The sequence below is a fragment of the Canis aureus genome, chromosome 10, assembly GCF_053574225.1.
Source record: "Canis aureus isolate CA01 chromosome 10, VMU_Caureus_v.1.0, whole genome shotgun sequence".
NCBI lineage: Eukaryota > Metazoa > Chordata > Mammalia > Carnivora > Canidae > Canis > Canis aureus.
In genome coordinates this window covers 16,121,176-16,142,399 of record NC_135620.1, presented here as the reverse complement: position 1 = coordinate 16,142,399, position 21,224 = coordinate 16,121,176, and the positions used below count along the sequence as shown (strand labels likewise).

Genomic DNA, 21,224 nt, shown 5'->3' with positions numbered 1-21,224 from the left:
ATTGGAACCATACAGTGTGTGTTCTTAGGTACCTGACTTTTTTTGCTTAATATTTTGTTTGTGAGATTATCCATGTTTTTGCATTTTTTATTTTTATTGCTATATAAAATTCCGTTGTTCTATCTCCTGTTTTAACTGAATTTTTAAACTTGATGACAGCATTTCTTTTTTTTTTAAGATTTTATTTATGTATTCATGATAGACACAGAGAGAGAGAGAGAGAGGCAGAGACACAGGAAGAGGAAGAAGCAGGCTCCATTCAGGGAGCCCGACGTGGGACTCGATCCCGGGTCTCCAGAATCACACCCTGGGCCAAAGGCAGGTGCTAAACCGCTGAGCCACCCAGGGATCCCCAATGACAGCATTTCTATAGCAATCAATATTCAACAAACATTTTCTAGCAACTATGTCCAGTGCTCAGTATTAGACACTTAAAATATCATTTTAAATGTCTGGAATTTTTTTTTCACTTTGTGAATGGACTATTCACTTTGTTTTTTATGATCCTTAACCATTGTGGGGGATTAAAAAAGAACACTATTCTGGTTTAGAATTGTAAGGAAGGAATTTGTGCTTCATTGAAACATTAGCACTGACTGGACTCTAAAGGCAACTCCTCAGGGTTTTCTAATTGTGATTCTAGTGAAACAATTTTATAGTTAACTCTAAATTGTGAGTAACTTCTAGGGGAAAATAGTAATTCTTATCTGTAGACACACAAATTATGTCCTGTAAAAAACAACTGACTTCCCTCTCTACACCTCCAAAACCGGTTCTGTTCTCTTTGTACATACATTGCAATATTTCTAATCTATAAGTGTGTCTATTCTTAAGTTTCTCTTTTGAGCCAATTATAAAATCTGCTTGGTTCCCTCATTAATTAATAAAGAGAATTAAATTCTTTAACACATTCTTTTTCATGTTTTTATGACAGTCATGATTTTACCTTTTTCTGAAAATTCACTTTTTGCAGAATTTTACAGGTTTTTTCCCCCGTAACAAATAACCAAAGTGAGGCTACACAAAAGCCCAAAGTACTTTTTTTAATTAAAAAGATAAAGTAACTGCCTGCAGGTGGGGCACAGGGGATCTGTTTAACCTTGCTGACTTAAATATTTTTCCTATTTCATGGTCTATCATGGTTGGTTGAAATCAATTGAAATATCTTCCACCTATTACCTGCAGAATTCAAACAAGTCACACACTGAATTGTTCACTTCAGACATTTCACACATTCTTTCTTATTTGATGCACATTCCACTTCACATCATTGTATATTGATTACTCCCTGCGTCAAGAATTCAATCTTAGATCCTATCAGCTAGTCCCCATTACTATGAATGGGATGTCTTTGTTCTCCTTGGTTTCCCTCTGATGAGACTCATTCCAGCCATTGTAAGTTACTTTATGACATTCTTCTCTCCATGTTTAATTCTCCTTTATGTTTGCCCCAACACAGAGCTTGGCACACAATAACTTATTTGTGAATGAATGAATAAATAAATGTCAACATTGCTACCAATCTCTTGTTCTGAAACAGAAATTATTAAATATGGTTTTATAATGATTTCTAAAACAAGCAGTTGCGCTCTTGAGGGGATCCTAAAATAAATTTGTCAATGTTCAATTAATGTAACAAACACCTGTAAAAATCAAAATATTGTTAATAGTGAAAGGAAAGCCTAACCACAATCATTTTTAATTCAATATTAGTTTTAAAACCCAGGAAATACTTATATTCTGAAACTCTACTAGAAATATGGACATAGGGTTGGTTTTTCCTCCTCCTAAGTTAACTGGTTTAAGAGTAGAAAAATCAAGGTGAGCCCAAAATCTTGCCCCTCATTTTCCTGAGAGTTGAGTTTAGTCTAGACTGTAAGCTTCAAAGGAACATATCCGTGAGAATCATTACTGCAGACATATAATATCTCTAGCACCATGCCTGTCATGAATGAATGAATCTAAACACCTCACTCATACTTGCATTTATATTTGTAAAAAATGTGCATGTGGGTATGGGTGTGTGTGTGTGTGTGTGTGTGTGTGTGTGCACAATACTATGGAATGAGCATAGCTGCAGGATTTCTTCCTCTCTGAGGCTAAAGCATTGAAATAGGGGAATAATATTATGAATTCAACTCTGTAGGCACCAGTATTTAGTCAAGGATGATGTTAACCCTTACTCTCTGAATCAGTGACAAATCAAGAATTAAGTTTACTTCTTCAATACAGTCATCCTATTCATCCTGGATCCTTCTTTTCTTTTTATTCATATAGTAAATTTAGCTATGGACGTCTTTGACAGTCACAAGGACTTAACTGGAGTCAGGAAGTGAATTTGTGGATAAACTACATTTAGTTGCTCAATATGAATTATAAAAGTAAAGAGGCATTGCCAAGCAAATTGTCCCTCAGGTTGAAAAAAAGTAAATCCAGGAGAATGCAACAGATAAATTAAAAGTGTTACTCAGTATATCTAAGCAATTTGTAGGTGGAAGAATGCTCCATATATCACAAGTTCATAGGAAAGAAGCTTCCAGAGGTATATTCTATATTCTTTGCACAACAATTGGTGGCCTCCTGAAGGCAGTCAAAACAATTTAGCCTCCAGCCTCAATTCCCACTTTCAAGAGAATGGATGGTTTTTGTCTCCTCTTTATCATTAACTAGCAAAACATCTTAATTCTGCCCTCTGGACCTTCACCAAGTAAGGCCTAGAAGTGGCTTTAGAGGTCTGATTTTAAATTTTAAATCATAATAAAGTCAAAACAATGAAAGAATCAATCAGAGGGAAATTGGACCTTCTGTTTGCTTCGTATTCAACCATCTCTGTCTGTGAATAAATCCATCTACTTAGAGATCTTTGTGTTCCCTTCTCAGTGGGCAAGGCATTCACATAGGACCATGCCTTCTTCCTTGATTGCTTTCTCCTGTGTCAAGAGCTTTTGGTCTTTTGAGATAAAATTAGCAAGAAATATAAAAATTGGTATGTAAATGTTCATATATATTCAAGTATAGAGCCAGAAAGTAAATACAGTTTTAGCTTTGCTGGCCAGACAGCCCCATCACATCTACTCAACTCTGCCAGTGTGGAATGAAAGCAGCCATAAACAATGTCACTGAATGAGCATGAATGTGTTCCAAGAAAACTTAACTTAGAGGAATAGTCAGTGGGTCAGAGTTGGCCATGGGGTTGCCACCTCCTGAGCAAGAAGTTTTCAGAAACCAAGAAATTTGGCTTAGTAGGTAGGTAGGTAAGTAGATAGATAGGCATATAATTATGTAAATATATAAAATATGTATGGGGGAATTGCACCGTTATAAACTGACATAGCCAGTTTGGTAGATGGTTACAGGAAATGAGGTTTACCTCCCCCACTCATAACCCCTCTCTAAGATTATAATAAGAGTAGATCCCTGACTGATTCCTCCAACACTTAGATTTTCTAGCAAGTAGACACAAAAAGCTATGCAACCTGAATATAGTCCAATCTCTATGTCTCTTTTATACTCAAAAAAAAACCTTAATGAAAGCTTCATCTAAAGCAAATGTGATCCTTTTACAGTTTTAGGATGCAGATGATCACATATTAGAGTCTGGAGATAAAAAAATTATCTAATTTTGTGATGAGACCCAGGATTAATTGACAATCAATCAAGTTTCAAGTACCAGACACCTGGGTGACTTAGTCAGTTAAGAATCCGCCTTCAGCTCAGGTCATGATCCCAGGGTCCTGGGATAGAGTCCTGCATCAGTCTCTCTGCTCAGCAGGGAATCTGCTTCTCCCTCTGCCCTTCCCCCCTGCTTGTGATCACTCTCTCTCTCCCAAATAAATAAATAAAATCTTTTTTTAAAAAAAAGGTTTCAAGTACAGTTGAGTTTTTAACTTCTATTTATGCCTGCTTTGGGAAAGAGAGGGAGTTATGAAGATATTTCTACAAAATCTTGGGTCTCCCTAAATTTGCCAACGAGGGCTTGTTTCAATGATCTCTTTTTGCTAATTAACAATCCACTAATTTCACCAATGATAGGCCGTTCTTAACTTTTATTATGCAAATATTTCTAAATCTCTGGGGTAAATCAGTTCTGAAGACAGTTGAGGCACTTAGAGAAGCCACCTGTGCAAAGTGAACACTTTTGGTTAAATGCCAGCTGACCATCCCTGTCCTGGGAGCTCCTGATTAGAACATGACTACCTTTCAGATATAGATAGAAATTAACACACATACATACCACCATCAGACACCGTAACTATCCCATTTTTTTAAGTGACTTGTTCTATACAGAGTACGGCTAGCTGGGCTCTGTTGGAGCAAAGGGCAGGCTGGAATATGAAAGCGCACCACATCCAGGGTGGAGAAGGCACTAATCAGTGTGGCAAAAACTGCCAAGGCTCAGGCAGGTTTGAGAGGGGTACAAAGGGTGAATTCTAATCTAGAAGACAGGATGATAGCTCAGATACATAGAAGGAAGATGAGGAGGTGCATGGTTATTCCAGGAAGTCTTTCCCCAAAGGGTGGATTTGACAGGAACAAAGTAGACCAGTAGACCCAACAACTCAGGAGGCTATTTGAGAGATTCAGTGAGACAGGGCATAGTGATCCTGTGTGTTAAAAAATAGAAGAGAAGCTGACAGCCACAAGGGGCAGGCCCCTATCCCTCAGGTAAGACAGCAGCAGTAGAACTAGAAAAAGAACCAGTAGTTGGTCAGTTGCCTTGTCACTGGGCTAGAAAAAGAAAGAAACTTGCTAAGGCCTTAAATTTGATTTCTATGAGCTGAACTTTAACCAGATAGGTTGTGCCAAGTTCAGAAAAAAATGTCCAATGGCTACAGACTTTAAAATAATTCTTTGAATTAAGATTAAAAACAGAGGTTGCGCCAGATGAAATTAGGGTCTCAGTAGCTTTTTCTAGTTTACGAAGACATCTCCAAATCCCTTTTTCTCCCACATTCCTTCAAATCTGCCTATCATGTTTATTATTCTGCTTAGGTCACAGCCAATGTGATTCCATGTCTGTAGCATTCTAAACCTCCTCTCAAAGTGCGTCAACAGCTTCATGTCATTTTGCCACTCTAAGAAGGGACTCAGTTGGTCATTTATGGATGGGAGTCCAAAGAGTCAGTTTATCTTGCATAGGCCGTAAACAAAACTAAGTGAACCTCAGTGCTCCACAAATATTGCAATTGTAAAAAGGATCCCAAAAACATTATACAATGCAGTAAAGTTCAAGTGCAATGAAAAACTGTGGATATTTTGTTAATGGTATTTGTAGCTCTGTTTATAGTAGATGTGATACAAGTGCCCAAACACATATGACATGAAGAGAGCATCACACAATGCATTCTTGATGTGATGACTTTTTAAAATAAACCTTATAATTTAAAATTTCAAAAATATATAGTAATAGAATAATAGTACAATAAACTCCAATAGTTCCCAGAACCCAGATCCGATCATTATTCCCGGGTTTGTCACATTTATTGTGTCCATCTTTCTTTTTTCTTTTGCTGAAATTGGTGAGATATCTGTAACTCCAAAAGTGAAGTCAATGTTTGTCATTATTTAGAATTAGTTTTCTGTTTTTCTGAATGCTTCTTCTGAGAAGACATGTCAGTATTTTGATTTGTTCAACTGCCTTGAATTTCTAGCAATAAGTGTTGAACACCTGCTGTGTAAAAAGGCACCATGCACTTGAACTTCTGCCTTCAGCTCTTATAAGTGTCGAAACAGTTCTAGAAATGTCAGACATCTTCCTAGATTTCTTTATCTCATTGTATACATGGCTTCCCTGAGGCAGAGATACAGAAAGTAATCTAGCCAACTTGTGTAGATAATAATATGCCACTATATGGGTACTTAATTTCCGTTTAAGAGCATTTGCCTTCTCCCACTTTCTTCCAAAGCAATATTGTGTTGTTTTAATATTGTTAAATTAGAACAATAAAAGATATTGCTAATTATTTTTTATTTTGTTTGCATATCATTATAACTGTGCCCTGTGCCTATAAAAAAGGGAGCTAACAAATAGTTGGAAACCACAAATGTAACCACAGTTTGGAATAAAATAATCCCTAGCTCCTTTTAACTGCTTAGGACCTAATCCAAGATACACGTCGCTGTCTCTGGTAGTTTGCTACATTTTAAAAGTCATGCCTGCTGGTAGTGCTGGAGTTAAGAATCTGTCAGCATCATCAGTCTGACCTCTTTATTCATGGGTTTGTAACTCAGCTGTTTAAATTTGCTCTGAGCCAGAACTTAATATAAAGTTTCAACCTGAGGACCATAAGCATGTCTTTGCACGTGGGCCTAAGTCATATATTTATTTTTCTTCCTTATATAAGTTCATCAAAAATATATGGGCCTGACAACTTGGCCGTTCCAGGGCTGTGTCAAATAATTGAAGAATTTGTTCTAAAGCTGATTGACTTTTATCTGCATAAATAACAGAATTTAAGAAAGCCTTTCCTTTAGAAAGGAACTCTTTCCTGCAATTCAGAAGGCCAGGAAATTGTCGACTTTTTAAAAATAAAAAATAAATTGAAAAAAAGAGAAAATGAGCATTAGCTTCTTAGAACTTGAAAATGAGCTCTTCCTCATCAACTATTCCACTGTGTCTGTTTACCATAAGAACATTTTGAAATTTGGTATAATGACATTAAATAACCACAATTGAGACAAACATTCTATAACAGACTGTTATGGGTTGCCTCTAATGTGGTAATAGATGTCATTTTAGAAATGCAACTGTACTGTCTGGATGAAAGACGGTGACTCCTAACACATTGGTTACAGACAATTGAATATTACAGCCGTCTTCCTCCTGACTTGCTGCTATCATTTTATGGAATGTAACCAGTGTTGGACTGGCATGGAATCCTTATGGGATCAAAGAAAGCTACCATTCAGAAAACTCTCATGTTCACTATGAAATAGGCAATAAATCTACAAGACTAAAGATGTACTTGCCTTCAGGACCCTTATGAAAGAACCCTTATAAACACATTTGTGAAATCTGGTGAGTGTCCCCAACTTCAAGAATGCACTCAACTTCTCTAAGTCCCGGTGTCCTTTTCTGTGCAGTGGGGATTCTAACACCTCACAGAATGATTATGAAAGGCCAACTGTAGAAACATATAAGATGCACCCACTTCATTGTTTATTTCCTGCCTCTTGGAAATATAGCTCATTTGCATGGAATTAAGCTCTTCCCTCTGCACCCTGCACTGTTCTGGGCACTGTAGAAGTAACATAAATTTTATATTGCAATCTCCTGAATCTATTTACATTAAACCTACACATTAAGGTAGGATGAGCCAATATGCTTACATCATTCAGCAACATCACTCATCTAGTCCTGAGCTAAGCTTTGGCTCCTCATCTACTCAGTTGTTTTTATTATTATTATTTCTTGGAGTAGTTTTGTCACTTTCTATATAGACATTGCACATATTTATTAGAAAAGCGATTACTGGAAGATCTATAGGTTTTATTTTCATGATCAGTGAAAGGTCTTTTTTATCATTCTATGTTCTAACTACATAATGTTTGGAATTATCTAGATATTTGTATATTCACCTTGTATTCAGGCGTTTTGCTGAGTGTTACAAACCATGAAGATTTCTCAGCAGATGATTTTGACAATCCTAGGTAATAACTCTCTTCTGTAGTAATTACCCCATTTATTTTTGTTTCATGTACAACTTCCACAATATAGTAAGAGAATAATGATAACAACCAGTGTTGTTATACTCCAGCTTACAGAGATACCTTAGGTATTTAATATTTATGCATTACTTTGGCTATTAGATAGATATATATTCTCACATTAAAGAAAAATTCTGCTACTCTGTTACCTAGATTTGTGCCCAGACATCACCATTAAATAAAACAAGGTATTCTTGAACCTCAAAATGCAGGCTCCTATGTGAATGCCCGCCCCCCAAAGAAAAGTGACCTTCTTACCTCCCCATAAGAGGCCTTCCCATTTCCTGATTACACTAAGAATTTTAAATTTTTTAAAGAAAACGCTACTGTCCACTTCCGTGGAGAGAATGAGCTAGGCTTCCACGGTCCCACATAGTGGGACCCTATAGTGCTGGGGTCTTCTGTGCTGAATTACACCCCAGACATGGCACCCTGTCAAAACAAGACTCTATTAAACCTATCCAGGATTTTCCTCACCTGTCTCTCCTCCAGGTACATGGAAAGCTCACATTCTTCACTGGGATACTGGTTCCTCACACACATCTCCCCAAAATGGTCAATCATTTTTAGGGCAAGTCCAATTTAAATATGTATCTTAAAATAAAACAGTCCCTAACTTTGAAGATATACACATTTTGCATACTAAAAGTAATATTTCAAGGTTCATCTATACTTTCAGTGTGATGGTCATGTCAGAACTTTTGTTCAAGGACAGTACGAGAATCTGTATACCCATATCTACACCATACCCTGAAGCTCCCTCAGCGCCCCCCCCCCATTTATATATCCTTCTTCTCTGGGAAGATAACACCTTCTAACATACCACATCATTTATATATTTATTCTAGCATTATCTCTTTTTCCCCCATCAAGATGTGATCTTAACCAGGACAGGAATCTTGTCTGTCTTATTCAATAATAGATTCCAAGATCTGGAACAATGCTCACCAAAAAAATAGTCACTCGGGATCCCTGGGTGGCTCAGCGGTTTAGCGCCTGCCTTTGGCCCGGGGCGCGATCCTGGAGACCAGGAATCGAATCCCACGTCGGGCGCCCGGTGCATGGAGCCTGCTTCTCCCTCTGCCTGTGTCTCTGCCTCTCTCTCTGTGACTATCATAAATAAATAAAAATTTAAAAAAAAAATAGTCACTCAGTATTTTAAATCAGTGAGTGGAAAAAAAAACAGATGCTGAATACTTTTGCTAAAACAAATAAAAGCTTTTATGAAAGGGAATGGATGTTGTCATTTTTAGAAGCAGAAAATTAATAACACTTTTCAAATTATTTCTCTTCAACTTGAAAAGGTAAAATTTTCCCTCTTCAGGCACCATTTAATAAAATATCATAGGTGTTTGATGAGGAATACGCAATAAGGAAAGTAGCATTTAAAAAAAAAGAATCTAAATAAAAAGACAGAAATATCAACCCTAACCACCAAATATGGTAATAAGATGATCTGGAGGCAGAAACCATTCTCATTGGCCCAGACTGATGGCAGAGATGTACTGAGTGCTTCACAAATGTTTACTGAATACATGACTGAACAAATAAATGAACAAATGAATAGCATCTTAGTGATGTAAAAAAGTCATGTGTGAGAATGTTCATGGGAATTCTAGAAAGCCATGCCTTTCCACTAAGAAGTAATCCTTTTAAAGGTAATTTAGGATCGGAGGTCAGGAGAAGACTTGGAATAATGAAATCGTTCTAAGAAATTCAAATTACCCTGGAGACCTACTAATCACACTCTGAGTCTGCATCTTAATGATGCCTAATGGAAGAAAGAGGCGAAACCAAACCCAGAGTTTCACGCTCATTAAACTTACTGGCCGTTCCAACGGTGCTAACTTGTCCTTCTTCACCTCCCACCTCAGCAATCTGGAATTTGAGTATGAGGTGTGTATGAGGCAAGGAACAAAACAAGCATTAGCTGTGCATTGAGACAGATCCATTTATATGCAGGAGCCTTGATTCTTCCAGCCAAAGAATCCCATCTCTTCTGCTCAGCAGCCATCACTGCCCTGCTCCTTATATTAGGGTGCCAAATGAAGGCTACTTTGTGATGGTGAGTTAGAATTCCTGCTGTTTACTACCCAGCTAATTGTAGCTTCCAATTAGTCTTTCCTGATAAGGAAATGCTGCATTTCCTCGCTGATGTGATCTTGTGCTCTACACGAATTGGTATGCGGAAACAGAATACAGCTTTGTCCTAGTACAGCATTTTATTAAACTAAATCTAAAATTCAAAAGGGAGTTTTCAGCCCTTGCTTTCCTAGTATTGCCTCCACCTTAATTTTGCAATTACTACAAATTGGTGCTTGTCAGGAGGGAGTATGAGTCTTCTGTGAGGTGCCCTCTGGCTTATTTTCCTGGGACTGTCCTGGTAGCTTTGGTATTTCATAGGAATGCACATTTCATCATATGTAGTCTTTGTGTCCTACATACAGATACGTGGACTCCACAACACTTTCATAGCTCTTTCAAAACCACAATTTCAGGGGCATTTAAGAGGAGAATCTTTGGGGCACCCGGTTGGCTCTGTTGGTAGAGCATGTGACTCTTAATTTCAAGGTTGTGAGTTCAAGCCCCACATTGGGCATGGGGCTTACTTAAAAAAAGGGAGGAGGCCCTTTGTTAAGGAAAGATGAGCTTCATGAGAGATTTCCTTTTATTATCTGACACCAAAACTGTGGTTCTTGGAGTATGGCCCCCAGAAAATAAGCTTTGGGATCACTTCAGAGCTTGTTAATAATGCAGATTGTCAGGCCATACACCAGGGGTCCTGAATCAGAAACTCTCAAAAACTGGACCTGGCAGTCAGTGTCTTAATGAACTTTCTCAATAATTCTGACCAAGGTAAAATATTCAGGAGTGTCTGGGTGGCTCTGTTAATTGAGCTTCTATCTCTTGGTTTCAACTCAGGGCATGATCTCAGGGTCGTGAGATGGAACCCCACGTTGGGCTCCATGCTTAGCACAGAATCTTTTTTTTTTTTTTTCTTAGCATAGAATCTGCTTAAGGATCTTTCTCTTCCTTTCCCTCTGTCCTTCACTCCCCCCCCAAAATAAACAAATCTTTAAAAAAAATTTTTAAAGCATTCAAAGAGATTATTGAAGAGATATTGTCAAAAACCAATGGTTCTCACACTTCCGTGTGTGAGAATTTACACACTTTGAGAAATCCTGCAGAAAATGGAATGTTGTACTTCTCTGTGATCTGTTGTAGTGTTACTTCATATGGTACTTTCCATATAAAACAAACAAAGCCTAGTAGAATCTTTGAATTCAGTGGAGTTCCATGGTCTCAGAAATTATTAAATTGCAGAACTAAGTGGAAAACAGCAACAATTTTAAGAGGTCAGAGGGAGACTTGGTTCTGTTGTTTTAACTTTGAAAGAAACCTTGGGTAAATTAGGTGATCTGGAAATGCACTAAAACACACAAGACATGGGTACTTACTTAGTTTTCTGTGAGGCAATGTGGATTGAAGAGAGAGAGATCTGTTCCCCTGCGAAAAATGACCATTGCAGTAAGTAACTACAAAGAATAAAGAATCTGAGATGAAAAAGATGACCCTCACTGCTATCCTGTGACTGACATTCATGGCAAACACATTTTCAAACTCCCAGAAATCTGTTTCTTTTCTGTAAAATTCATTTAACAAATTGGCATTGAATCATCTGTGCAAAACAGCAAACTTTATGTTGCTGAAGAGACAGAGACGAATTAAACATCTTTCCCGACAAAAGACATACATGCAAATAGTTAAAGTAGATGGCAGAAAATAACAGTGTCACTGAGGAATGTCCCATAAATACTACGAAGTTATGGTTCCTTTCACTACATCTTAATGATTCTTCCATTATCTGGGCCATGAGCTTGATCAGACTCATCTTGTCCTTCCCCCTCGATTTCTACTAGCGCCTCAGAGTTTTATTGATCTTCCCTCTGACATTTTGCTCAGCATGGACTCCTCTCCTCCTCCACAGCCTCGGGTCCTTCTCAGAACTTGTCACTTCCATCCACAATTTCTACAGGAGCTCCACACCACTCTGGACACCCACCATCTTCTTTCTGTCTAAGACATCCCACCGCCCATTACCAGATTCATCTATCTAACTGCTTTTATTCTCCTACCTCAACTCTGCCTTTCTTTATCAGTTCCTGCTAAAAACCACTCTCTGGCATTCAGGCCTGCTCAGGAAGTGCCTCTCTCTCCCACCCACCTCCACCAGCCTTTCTTCCCCAGCACTCCTCCTCAGGACTGCTAGACCTGGTTCTTGCCTATTTCACAAACACGCCACGTGCATCAAAGCCGTGAGACCTTACAAACGCTTCCAAGCCTCTTGCAAGATCCTGCCCTGCCTTCCACATTTGGTCCATCCTCCTAGACCACCCCCACCTCAGGGCTTTCTCATTTCTCCAATCACAGAGTTTTCTCCTACTCTAAATTTCTGCCACCTATATCAACATGTTCATCACCGAATCCTTGTTTCTCAATGTTTTTAGAGCCAAGAGATGTCTCTCTTATGAGTGGAGAGATTAGGTCTTTTATTTTAGAATGTCTTCCTTCCTGCTGTGCCCATTGCTCTACTATTAGTTGCGTACACACTTTGTTGCTCACATGCACAGTCAGTGCATGGAGGACTGCAGAAACTCAGGAAATGTTTGGGGGATGAGTTAAGTGAAGCAATAGACATCTGTTGCTTTCTTTTTGCCAGGCTGGCATGCACTCACCCTCCTGATTTCCAAGCTCTCTTTCCTTATGGTTCTGGTGTTGCTAAGAAATGTGGCCCAGGCCTGACTAACTGGAATTCCGGACTCACTGGCCAGCCGTGCTCATTTGTGGATGATTAAGGGACTCAAGTCAGGCCAAGTAGACTCAACAGACCAATAGGACTCAACTTGGAGCCTTTGTTATTAACTGCAGGATTTAAAAAAAACAAACAAAAAAAAAACAAAACAAAAAAAAAAAAAAAACAAAAAACTCTACCTGCTATTCTTGAAGATAGTTGGATAATTAATCTGGAAACACTGGCAGACATCTTTGCAGAGAAAGCCACCCTCTGAAAAATATCAAACCCAAGGAAAGAAGAATGGAGAGACAGGAAAAGATTATTTCCTAATGCCACTTGCTCACCTGAATTCAACTGTCCTGGAAGCCAGTGCCCTCAACTTTTTTCATAAGCCAGTAAAAACCTGGTTTCCCTTAAGCTAGTTTGATTTGGTTTCTATCATTTACTGTCAAGAAAGACTGACAAATCTGAATAAAAAATAATATAAAACTGGCACACTGTGCTAAGTACTTAGAGTAAAAAATGAATTTAACCTTTTAATAAAAGGCACTTTCTAAATAATTGTGGTAAGTCAATAATGGTGGGTGATTTTTTTTCTGGTTGAAATAAGATATCAATGGCAAACTTTGTATACCAGACAATATTACTGATCTCTCATGATAAATTCTCTAATCCTAATATGTGTGGGAATGCATTGGAGAAAATGTCATAAACTATACCTGTAGCTACTGAGCTGTAAGTGTAGCACTTGCATCTGCCAATCACATCTTTGGTCCCTGTAATAGGACCATTTAATTCATAAAACAGTTGTATGAATATGCCTTATGAACTATGTGAATATTTCCACAGCTCAGTTTTTCTGAAGGTAATTAATTCATTAACTATGTGAAGGTTAATATATATTTTCTTTTAAAATATCATTGGAAATATTTTATAAAAAATAGAACTACAGAAGTTGTTATAAGATTTCTTTTTCAAAATACAGTGGAACTAAAAAAAGGTTTTGGATATCAATATGATTTAGGATCTTCTGATGTAAAAGCCAGAGGCAAGCATCTTTGTAAGTGATCGGCAACTAGAACTAGCACATACACACAGACACAAACTTACAAGATTTATAAGGAGTGCTTTGGCTAACAGGAAGGCTTAGATTCCTGCTACATTTATTGCTATAATTACTTTGTACTTGGGTTCTACATGTCCTCTCTTTAAATGTGATTGCTTAAATGGGGAGTTACACTAAAAATGGGAAGAAAGAAGCTATGACTCGATTTTAAGGTCATAAAATGAAGTGCTTTTGTACAAAAAAAAAAAAAGCTTTGGTAAAAACCTTTAACTCATTCTCAGGAAACTACCAGAGTTTTGTTTTTTAGCTCTTTTCAATGATAGCTTGCTAACTGAGACAAATCCATGTTTGTCGTATTAAAAGTGTGTAGTCTGCCTAAAAGTTGGCTGTTGTCTACACCATTAACTTTTAAACGTAGGGTCAGTTCATGTGTCCTTATTCAAGAACAAAAAAAGTATCTCTTTTGTTAAGACACAGTTTCTGATTCTTGAGGAAGCCTACACCTAGGTAGCCGCAAATCAGCATGATGAGAGAAGCCCTCTTCCATCAAAGACAGATACCCATACCCAGACTTGCAAAAAGAACGAGAAAATAGAAGCTAAAGAAATGGAAGAAAGGGGGCAGGGGAGAAGAGAGATAAGGAATGAAGAGCATTTTGCTGTGATAAAATCAGGAGAGAAACCTTGCTTGCACACCTTCCTTCCCTGGGCTGATGATGGACTTGCATACCCTCGCCCACCTGTATTTCTTCCTTTCTCACTCGTGTCCAGTAGAAGCATCACTTGTATTCTGAACAAAGACCTCTGAAAGACCAGGCCGTTACACAGCTTAGGTAACAAACCTTTAGAAAAGGAAAAGAATATTATGATTATGATATAAAGTCATACTAGGGAGATCTGAAAGACATTTGATTCCCAAATGCTTTCAAAAATGCCAGATTTCTTCAGTGCAGGCAGGCTGAGAAGAAACAATGGATCTTCTCTGAATCGGAACATGCCGTGGCTGTGAATGTAATATTAGAGCAAGCCACAAAAAAAAAAAAAAAAAAAAAAATGATCAGGGACTTGTTTGCCGTAGAGATCAGTAACTGAAAATTCTCAAAGACTCAAAATGCAAAATGACATTAGCTTGCATGTAGTTCTGGACATGGCAGCTCACTTAGTGGTGTTGAAGCAGCACGATTTGGCTACGCTATCTGAGCCATGAGGATGACTGTCTTTTGACAGAGCCAGGAAAATAATGGCCAAGGAAAATCTCAGCCAGACGTCAGAGAATAGCAGCTTAAGGAAGCAGACACCTGGGAGCCAGAGCCTGTATCTGTACCAAAGAAGGTCCACCTCTAAAAGGTGCATGCACAGAGCCAGACAAGTGTTTGAACATCAAGAATGCACAATAAGGAATAGCCTGTTTAGTGGTCCTGTAGCTAAAGACAGGTGTTTTTCCTGATATTGATCTTAAGAGTGGAATTAAAGAGATTGTGTTGGAACTTGACTCAAGAAAAAAAAAATATGTTGCAATCTCTGAGTTCAGATAAAACTTACAAATATTTATTTGTTTGTATCATGTCTCAAATTATCATTGTGCTGCAATAAAATAAATGAAAGAAAGTTGGGCATAACCAGGCCATGCAATGTGCACAGAGTTTATAGCCGCAGCAAAGATGCAAAGTCTAGCTAAGGCAATGACGAAGATTTTCATTTATTTTTCAAATAAAAAAAAAGTCTGAATGAAAAATGTCAAGGGATATGATGGCAGTAAAAGAACTTGCCCAACAGGCTCATTTAAATTTTACTGAGTATGTTTTGTACTGTGCTAGAAAACCATGAAGACAAAAGGAAATCACAGAGCTTGATTTTTGAGGTATAAGCACAGGATTCTTGTCAACAGCAACTGATGTATATCTCAAACAATACTCCGTCATTCAGGAATAAAAAGTAGGGCACTGTTATTCAGCGGTTGTAATCCTGTTAGGCTAGTTTTGAGGGGTTTAATTTAGGACTGATTCCATGGCATTTGAACTAATACCTTCAGATTATCCAATTGATTCTACTAGAGTAATATCTCTCTTTCTACACTGATGACTTCTTTTTTTCACTTTAACTAATAGATTTGATAAAGTTGAAATGTCTACTCCCTTTCTCCCACTTCCACTTACAAGAGTAGTTATAATATTACATGTGTAATGTTATGGGAGGAGATGTTCATGTGTTTTTTTTTTTATATCCCACTATCTCCTTTGAGTTGTCATTGTGCTAGACAAGAGTTGGTGGTAGAACAGTAGGCATAACCATCCCATGAAATGTGCACAAAGAGATTTTATTGGTAGCACATACAGGAAAAGACTTAGGGTGTAGAAAATTAAGGAGACTTAGCAAAGTGACTCAGTCAATCTTGGTTTCTAGGCTATTGCTCTAAATATAGGAACGTGTGAACTTTGGGATAACATAGCACACCATTAGAATTGAAACTCATACTGTAACTTTTGAAACACCAGCAATTTGGCAAATCATTTACAAAAGAGGCATGCCACTGTAACTGTAAGATATAGAACTAGAGAGTTCTACTATCTTACAGTTACAGTGGCATCCTCTTTTGTAAATGATTGCCAATTGCTGGTGTTTCAAAGTTACAGTATGAGTTTCAATTCTAATCCCCGGTGTAGCTGATCTAAAATTCACCCTGGCATTCTGAGGTGACCTTGAGAATTAGAAAAGTGCTTATAACTGAGTACAATTCACTTTGAGAATGTCATAGGGAGAAAAGGAGGAATGGAGGAAAAATTTGTAGCCAAGTAAAAAGAAATGGAAATATCTTAGCTAAAAAAAAAAAAATATATATATATATATATATATATATATATATATATATATCTTAGCTTCTTTAACTTTTAGCTATTAATTTTCTCAAAGTTATTAGATTATTTAGAACATTTTACAAAGTCAGCTGATTGCATCTTCTTACTCATCTTTGTGACTTTATATAATACCCATCAGCATCTCTGAACTAATTTTAAGTAGCATGTGTGAAATGTATCTTTGAGAATTTATGAGTGCTATTTATTGGAGTCCCTGGATTGTCTCCATGAGATTTCCAACAACTATAAACTCACAAATGATCTACAAGAATCTCAGCTTCTAGAATTCTGAAAGTTACAGTGAAACTAAACTATTCAGGGGATCCCTGGGTGGCTCAGCGGTTTAGCATCTGCTTTTGACCCAGGGCATGATCCTGGAGCCCTGGGATCGAGGCCTGCATTGGGATCCCCACATGGAGCCTGCTTCTCCCTCTGCCTGTGTCTCTGCCTCTCTCTGTGTGTCTCTCATGAATAAATAAATAAAATATTTTAAAAAAAGAAAAAGAAACTAAACTATTCAAAACCAGTTGGGTTAGGTGTATATTTCGCTCTAGAGAGGTAATGGTTAATTTTGTGTCAACTTAGGTCATGGATTGTCCAGATATCTGTTTAAATATTATTTCTAGGTGTTTCTATACAAGATTAGCATTTGAATTGGTGAACTTAGTAAAGCAGACGGCTCTCCCCAGTGAGGGTTGTACATCATCCAAGCTGCTGAGAGCCTGAAGAAAACAAAAACGTGGGCCGAGGTTGACTTCGCTTTCAGTTTGACTGCTTGATCTAGACTTTGATCTTTTCCTGCTGTCTGTGTTTCTGGTTCTCAGGCTTTTGGATTGGAATTGGAATATCCACCATTGGCTCTCTAGTTATCAGCTCTTTTAACTTCACCACCCGCTTCCCTGCATCTCTAGTTTCAAGATGGCCGATCGTCGGACATCTCAACCTCCAAAATTGTGTGAGTCAATTCCTTTAGATAGATAGATATCCTACTGGTTCAGTTTCTCTGGAGAACCCTGGCTAATCCAAGACGAAAGAAGAATCTAGATAATTCAAAGGTATGTAGTAGAGCTCTCTGGATGGCCTAGGACATGAAACACTTAGATCTTCTATGGTGGAAGACTGGAAGACTATCCTGCCTCCTACTAGCCAGGGCCTCTCCTTCATGCGTGTCATTTGTACATGGACTAAGCTTAGTGTTGCAAATCTACCAAGCATCATGCTAGCCACGATGATAACAAGACAAAAATATACAGTGGCTGTCTTCTAGGAACCTACAGCCAGAGTTCTAAGATGACTCACTCTCTTCTTTAATTGAAGGTGGTAGAGGAAGTATTCATTCATTCCCTCTTTTGAGGATTAACTAGCTACCTAATATCTTAAAGGCTCTATGCTATGTGCTGTATATAGAGCAGTGTACAAGGCAGATTTGGCTTTTGCTCTCCTGGTTTTTTCCAAAGAAGAAAGACAAGCAGATGTTTCATCACTCTCATTATATGTGTGCAAAGGGAAGGGGTGCCGAGAGAGGATGTACAGAACGGCAACACCTGGGGGAGGGGCTGGGGAGACAAATGCTGAACCATCAAAATGATAAGTTTAAAGGTCACTGAGGGAAGAAGAGAGGAATTGAGGAAAGGACATTTGCAATAGCCATGAGGCAGAAACAGAAGGGCCAAGGTGATGATGAGGTAAAGAGAGAAAGAGAGTAGTTCTCCTATGAGGTGAAGACGGAGAAATGAGGCCAGCTAACAGAGGGCCCCACAGGCCCTGGGAAAGATTTTTGTATTGATCCTGACAGTCTGAAATTTGCAGCAGTGGGAAACTGATGGGATCAGATTTTTGCATTGCTAACAAATTTTGCTGCCTGGTCTATGGAGAATGGATTAGAGTCAGAGGTACAAAACTACTGTAGCAGTCCGGGTAATATGGTACGATGGAGGAGGGGGCAAAAAAAATGCACAAATTCAGGAGATATTTAGGAAGAAAAATAGAAATGAGCCAAAGATTGGACATGGGGGGCCACCTGGGTGGCTCAGTGATTAAGCATCTGCCTTCTGCTCAGGTCAGGATCCTGGGGTCCTGGGATCGAGTTCCACATCAGGCTCCCGAGGGAAGCCTGTTTCTGCCTCTGCTAATGTCTCTGCCTCTCTCTGTGTGTCTCTCATGAAAAAATAAATAAGATATTTTTTTAAAAATTACTGAAGATGGAAGATAAGGAAAAGTCTGATAACCAAGGATGACTTCCAGGCTCCTGGCTTGGCACACAATGGTTATCCAACCTTTCACTAAAATGGAGGAAAAAAAGGGAAAATCAAGGTTAGGACCAGGTAAACTATGGCATATCGGAAAGAGGATGGTGCTAAGGATGGCTCAGAAGTGTGAATCTGGACAACTGTTACAGTTAGTTAAAGTAAAGACTCCATGAATGTGTGTTTAAACCTTTTGAGGGAGGGTACATTTTTAATCATTGTCAGGTATCATGATACCATTTAAAAATTTGCATGTGTTCATGACTCTCTATCACAGATCAAGGATTTAAATAATCTAATTAATAGCATGGCAATATTTGTCACTCAGTTAGAATACAGCACTGTTTATTTAATCTCTCTTCCTTCCTTTCCCTGGTTTGCTTCCCCACAATTTATGTCCTCTGTTGATCTAGATGATGATATGGAAAGAAATGGATAGTGGGGTCAGATTTCATAATTCAGATGCTGATTTTGCTCCATGCTAATTGTAGGATTGTAGCAAATTGGCCAAACTCTCTGTATATATTTTATTATGTTATATTATATTATGTTATGTTATATTAATTACTTATATTATGATTTTATTCACCTATAATACTACTGCAGGAGTTTTGTGACATTTTAATAGGAAAATCTGTCTAAAAGTTCTGGTACACTAGTTTATGGCAGATGCTCAAAAAAAAAAGCAAAATGACTACTGCTCTATAGTATCAGAATGTCCTTGTTTCTATCCTGACACTCTCATCTGGCAAACCAAGGTGGTAGATGGATTCTCCTACGCCTACCCTTTTGGGGAGAATAGAATATGCATATCATTCTAATTTGAGCTTAATGTGTGTTTCATGACCACAGGGAAGCCTCCCACTTCCCTCTCCCACTGCTTGGTTTGACATTCTCCAAAGAACAGGTGAGCCCTCAAGACCACTGCTGAGGCCAAGAATTTCATCCTTCTATTTCTATCCTTTCTTATTTCCACTTAGTCACCTTAGAAACAAAAGGTGAGGAGCTCTTTTCGTGTACACAGAGACACATCAAAGTTTCTTCAGGTTCCATCTGTGTGGGTTGGAAGTAAGCCCCTGCCTGCAAACTTTCCTTTTCAGAAGTATGCAGACCCAGAAATGATGTCCTGGCCTTGGGTGCCCAACGTGCTTTTGACTGAAACATTTGAGTAGTTGTTTATGTGGACACAGTGTTAGTTTCAGCTGCCAATTTTAGAATCAAATGGCTTGCATTACTACAAAATGTTAGCAGAACATGTTTTCCAAAATAAATGTCATTAAATCTACACTCCCACTAACTGATTAGAGACTTGAACTCAGAAAATATGGCAAAAACAGCAGAGCAGCAAAAGCAAGAAAAACACATGCTCACTTCATATGGTAAAAATGACTCTTCCCTTAGTCTCTGGAAAGCATGTACACTTGGTGAATGAGAGCAGTGAGTTCTGCTTCCCCTGAACGTAGGGAAATCCCACAAGGTCCCTATCTATCTATTTCCAGTTCACATTGCATTAGACGTTCCTGAATTTATATTTTCATGACTTAAGTTTACATTTTTAAATTAACACCAGTTCTTTATTTTTTATTACTAATTTAAAAATAAGCTTGGTCAGAAATCCTGCAGAGTACAGTTTTGGTTGGTCAGAGAAACGGGATACCTGAGGAAAGTTTCATGAAGGGTCTCAAAGATAATTTAAGTATTGTCTTCTGGAGCTCAGGGTCTTACCCATCTTCAGAGAGGTTATCTTGACAGTTCTGAGGAGTTAATGAGCCATGACGGGATCACTTAAGGGCTAATGTCACAGCAGTGGCCATATGAGTTTGTCATTGTGATGACACTTTTTAGAAAATCATCTCAATTCGTACCCTGTACTTTTAGAAGAGGGGGAAAAAATTGTAACTTATTCCTACCCATTACCTCCATTTGGGATACAAGCAGTGTCTGATTAAGCATATGTCATACAAAGAGTAATTTAATTAAATGTGAACAAAGCCTTTTCATGCATCATATTTAAATTTTGAAATGTAGCCCAGTTTTCTTTCTATTTGAAATGCATGAAACAACAGTAAAAGAAAAAGAAAGAAAAGAAAAAAGTCACACACTTAATGATAGATGTGATGCTGACATATAAACTACTCTTGCTGTGTGATAGGGCTTGACTCCGTCAATAAAGGTAAGCTATTTTAAGTATGCTCCACCTTGGCACTCAATAGAGCTGAGTATTTTTGTCCCAGCCAACCTATCATTTTAATAAAATTGCTAGCATAACTTCCTTGTGATTTCATCCAGTTGTAGAGCCCTGAAGTAGTTTGATTGAAATCATGCTAGTATGTTCTAAAGAAAGTCCAATCACAAGCCAACCAGAGAGCGCTTATATAAACTTATATGTTGTCTTAGAAGTTCCTGGGCATAGCAAGAAACAAATAAAAGTTTGAAAAAAGATGAGTTTGTGGACACTGCCTGTACAGAAGATTTGAAATTTATTTAGCCAGGGATGCCTGGGTGGCTCAATCAGTTAAGCGTCTGCCTTTGGCTTAGGTCATGATCCTGGAGTCC

At 38.1% G+C, this 21,224-nt stretch overlaps 1 long non-coding RNA gene across 1 annotated transcript in view; it reads left to right on the top strand.

Moving 5' to 3' along the window:
* Nucleotides 1–17,380, top strand: part of LOC144321591 (uncharacterized) — a 259,240-nt gene extending 241,860 nt beyond the window's left edge. Inside the window, exon 6 of the long non-coding RNA XR_013387190.1 lies at nt 17,247–17,380. This is a non-coding gene — a long non-coding RNA (uncharacterized LOC144321591). The remainder of the gene's footprint in view (nt 1–17,246) is intronic.
* The last annotated feature ends 3,844 nt before the right edge of the window (nt 17,381–21,224 follow it).